This window comes from Stenella coeruleoalba (assembly GCF_951394435.1).
Source record: "Stenella coeruleoalba genome assembly, chromosome: 4".
NCBI classification, from domain to species: Eukaryota; Metazoa; Chordata; class Mammalia; order Artiodactyla; family Delphinidae; genus Stenella; species Stenella coeruleoalba.
Genome location: NC_137149.1, coordinates 101,928,262 through 101,933,637, shown reverse-complemented (window position 1 = coordinate 101,933,637; position 5,376 = coordinate 101,928,262).

Below are 5,376 nucleotides of genomic sequence, written 5' to 3'. Positions count from 1 at the left end.
CAGGCAGAGGGGCAGGGTTCCCTGAGACAGGCCATTATATATGTTTATAGCTATAGTCAACATCCTTTTAGTGAGTAACTTGTAACAAAAGCGACAGAAAGCAAAGAAACAGATCTACTCTGGAATCAGATTTGTTCTTCCCTATTCCAGTAGCTAAGGTGATGAAGGAGAACCTCGGGCACAGCGCACATCCACTGCAGTCCACCCCTAGCACTGCCTGGATCTACTTCCTCACATACATACAGGGAGCAGCTTTTCTAGGATTCTGGGGATCTTTCTTCCTAAGGGAAGCTTGGGTGAGGAAATGAAATGGGAAGAACTATGGTCCGAACCACTGCAACTGATATGGTCTCCCTCCTCCATTATCCATTGTAGATTTCCTTTCTCTTTAGCTGACACCTCTGCTTGTCTCAGAGGCTTCCTGGTGACATGATTTGGAAATTTGTCCTCAAAGAGCCTAAAGCCCTGATCACCATGATCTTCTCAAGGCAGGATTACTATACTGGTCTATTTGTCATCAAAACTGGGCAAGAGAGTGCCAAGTGGCACCTAAGTGGATCACCTGAGTTTGATCCACTGGTATGGGAGGCTACATAACATCATATTCAGTCAGAGTCCCATGTTCCACAGAGGAGATGAAGGAGTCAGCCCATGACCATGAGCTCCGCTGGTACTTAACAGAGTGCCTGGCACTAAGGAAGCTCTTGTCATCCTCAGCAAATGTATGAGGGAGGAAAAGGAGCCTACGATGCAGATGAAATTGCTTAGGGGTATGTGTGTGTGTGTTTTGTTTGAGCTGAAGCATAGTAGGTGCTCAGTAAATATGAATTTAATGAACTGTAAATACACAGTTTTTACATTTTTCAAAAGACATTTTGCAAAATAAGGTATTTTTAACCATTAACATTCTCCTTGCTATCCCCAAACAGCATAAGAGCAGCTAACCTCCAACCATGAAGGAAGATGACTCCATATTAAAGGATACAGATTTTTTTCTATTTCTATGATATTCCATTATATATTTTATTTCTATATTTCTATTGTGTTATTCCTTTATAGGGTTTCTAACCATCCTATATCGCCACTCCAGGCTCCTATCTTCAGGCTGGAGAAAAGGCTGATTACTATTCCTCCTTTATGTGTCACAAGTGAAAAAAAATACTGTGAAAACAATAGTAGTATGGATAGGATAATTAGTTACTTTATTACTAGCTCAGGTGACAGCTCAGATAAATCTCTTAATCTGTGACCTCTGTTATATAAAAAGCAGGCAGGTGGAGCTCAGCTCCTTTCCATTCTAACAGATGTTTGTTGACAGTTTTTTCATTTAATGGGAAGTGCATCTGTAGCCTCCACAAAAAAAAAAAAAAAAAAAGCATCTCAGTCTCTGCCACTAGAGGACGCCACAGCCTAAGACCTGAGATGAGGTTGCCGCTAAGGCCACTGCACTGCAGCTGCAGTGAGATATTGCATTGCATTGCAATTCATTTTTTGCTGTATTGTAGCGTAATGTATTGCATTGAATTGCATTAGATTAAGTTGTGTCATATGATATGGATTTATATGGTATTTAATTGAATTGCCTTAGAGAAACTGTTCTCTATTTGCTACTACATTTTTAAATTGATGCCTATAATTCGTGTCCATAATTGTCATTTTCTTAAATCACAGTGGCTAAATTGAAGTACAATAAAGCATAATTCATCTCAAGAAATCTTCACCAGACTCAGAAAGAGGCAGAATGTTCTAGTTGGAAGGGCGTGGGTGATCCAATCTATCTTGGAACCATTGCCTCTTCACAGCCTAGAACACTGCTTGCACACAGTAGGTTCTTAAGAACATATTTCAATGAATTAGACACAGTTCTATTCCATGTATGCTATTATTGGGGTGAACTTGGGCAAAGTAATTAATCCAGTATTTTTTAGAGTGGGTCCACTGATCAGCCATAGTTGGATCATCTGGGTGTTTATTTAAATTGTTATTCCTTAAACTACCTTAGACCTAATACTTTAGCGCTCCTCTGAGTTGCTGGTGGTGGTCATGGGAAATCTGCCTTTTTAATAAGCATCCCATGTGTAATTGAAGTTTCAGGACCACTGGCTTAATCTACTTCTGGTCTCAATTCCGCTCCCCCCCCCATATTCATCTGAGGAATTAATCAATTAACTAACTCATTTCTTTGATGCAAATATGTCTATGGAGTCATCACCACTTGTAAGGGATGGAAAATGTCAGGCCTCACAGCTGCAGAAGCAGAGCACAGTCAGGGAAGAGTGAGACTTGGGCTTTCTCCTGCCCATTGCTTCTAGTACCTCCCTTGCTCAGCCACAAGCAGGAGCCCTGGATGCGAAGCAGAGGGAGCACAGGGTCCAGCAGGGATGGTGGAGGAGGGGTTTGTACACAGCCTTGAAAAAGAGAAGCAGGAAACAGTTCAATGCTCTACTGTATTCCAAAGGCTGATCCCTGACCAGCAGCAGAGCATCACTTGGGAACTTGTTAAAAAATGCAAGTTCTTGGATTTCACCAAGGACTGACTGAATCAGAAACTCTGGGACGGGCACCCAGGAGTGTAAGTTCTAATAAGTCCTCAGGTGATCCTGATGCATACTAAGTTATGCGAACCAGTGCTCTGTCTGTATGCATTGCCCCCAGGGCCAGCCGAACCTGGGGCACCTGAGTCCCTACCTGATTCCCCAGCTGAACCCTGGGCCCCTGTTGACTCACATATGCAGTGGCCTCCATGCGCAGTGGCTGGAAGGTCACACTTTTCCTTCACGGATCAAGCAGTGTTTAGCAAGACGACCCTCTTGGAAAATCTCACAGACCCTTAAATAAGTATTAATATTGGCATATTAATTCATCTGTTAATTTTATCAATCAACAAATAATTTTTAGTGTCTACTGTATTCCAGGCACCATTGTACCACTCAGATTATAGTAGGGAACTGAAGAGACGAAAAGCTCTGTCCTCCTGGAGTTTATAGTCAAGTGAAAGGAGATGAACAGTACACAATGGCAAAAGTGGAGAGCAGTAAGCGCTGTGGAGTCCTCACTGCTCATCACAGCACTATTCACAGTCGCCAAGACATGGAAGCAACCTAAGTGTCCATCAGCAGATGAATGGATAAAGAAGATGTGGCACATATATACAACGGAATATTACAGTCATAAAAAGCATGAAATAATGCCATGTGCAGCAACGTGGATGGACCTAGTGATTATCACACTAAGTAAGTCATACAGAGAAAGACAATTATCATATGATATCTCTTATATGTGGAATCTAAAATATGATACAAATGGATTTATTTACAAAACAGAAACAGACTCACAGACACAGAAAACAAACCTACGGTTACCAAAGGGGAAAGTGGGGAGAGGGATAAGTGAGGAGTTTGGAATTAACAGATACATACTACTATATATAAAATAGATAAACAACAAGGACCTACTGTACAGCACAGAGAACTATATTCAATATCTTGTAATAACCCATGGAAAAGGATCTGAAAATATACATATACATATCTATATACATATATATTTGAATCACTTTGCTGTACACCTAAAACTAACATATAGTAAATCAACTATACCTCAATAAATAAATAAATAAACTAACTTAAAAAATAAGTTCTATGGAGTAACTAAAGCAGGGAAGGGGGATGGGTGGTGCCAGGGTGGGGGTAGGCATGCAGTTTTAAGTGGGGGATCTCTATGGAGGTGACAATTCAGCATAAACTCAAGATGAGCCATGTGCATGTCTTCTCTGGGAGGGATGCATGTCAGGTAGAGGACACAGCAATTGCAAGCGCCCTGAGGATGATCCAGAGGCCAGCATGGCTAGAAAAAAGAGGGTTGGGTTGCATTGGTGTATCCATTTGTCAAAGGTCATCGAATGGAACATTTAAGATTTGTGCATTTCATTATACCTAAAAAGAAGGAACAATTTTGGTTTATACAGCTATATTGAACTCTAGCTAATAACGTTAATGATATGCACACAAAGGTGTCTGGGGGTAAACAAACTGATTTCTATAATTTATTTAAAATGGATCAAAACATAAGACGATGACGTAAAATGGATAGATGGAAGGATGGATACATATATAATTTCAAAAAACAAGTATAGGAAAGTGTTCATTGTTGAATCCATAGAGTGAGTATATAGTATTCACTGTAAAAGTCTTTCTACTTTTCTGTATATTTGAAATTTTTTATAATAAACTGATCAGTCCAGGTTTTCCTACCCCAGCACCGGTTCCCGTGGAGATTTCTGCTTGTGGGTTTCTGTTCCAGCAAGTTGTGATTCTCTGTACATGCCTGTTGGTCTAATCAATTTGGGGGAAGTGGTTTGATCATGACCTCACTTCTCTCACAGATCTAAGAAGAGATGCTGCATTTTCAGTCTGTTCAGCATTTTATTTGTTAGGACAGAGTGGTGACTTCCAAGCTCCTTACATGCTAGATCAGAAGCCAGAAATCTCTATTTTATTCCTTAGATTTGTGACTGAGGCCATGAAGAGTAAGCCTGCTGGTGGCAGCTGAAGGACCGCCTTCATAGGCGGACTCTATGAGGCTTTGGACATGAACAGTACAATTGGGGTCTGATGCCAGTGTGGCCGAGAGCAGGAACGTCTCTTGTGTATCTGCTGACATATGCACCACTTTGGCCCTTCCCCAGTGACAGTGTTGGAAACCTCAGGATAAAATACTCAGGCTTGGGCATCCGACGCTTCACAAAGAAACCCAGCAGCAGTGGAAGTGGAGTGGCCTCAAATGGTTGTACATAGGGGTCAAGTTGAAGAAAATGGAGAACTGAGTTGTGATCCCTAGAGAAAGCTAGAAGCCCTGAGGAGGGATATTGCCAGGGCCGAGTCCTCGTGCTGTGTCGGTAGAGAACAAATGGTAGTGAAATATGAGGTTATACTTACCCCAGGTTGAGCCACATTTCACCCTCACGAGTGTTCACCTCTCCTTACAGAGGTTTCTGGGTTAAGACAAATGATTAGAGCAAAGAGAGTTAGGAACACAGCAACTCTCAGTGGCAGCAAAGAAAATGTGTTGAAGTCTGCAGTGTAACAATGCACACATAGGTCAGATAGCAACATGTGTAGAAAGGAAAACTGGTAATGTGTGTCCTGCAAGTGCAGCTTCAGTATCACTGAGCACCGGTGTCTGCAGCCTCAAGCTCTCCAGCTTTATAAAGAATGGCAAAGAAACCAGACTCAAAGTAAGAGATTGGCAGGAACAAGGGCACCCTCTGGCTATAACATTGCAATGGAAATGTGAGCCTCTGAGGTTCAGGTTCCAGGAAGCTGTACCAATAGGAGCCTGAAGTTAGGAAAGCCAACCTACTGCTTCTGATGACAG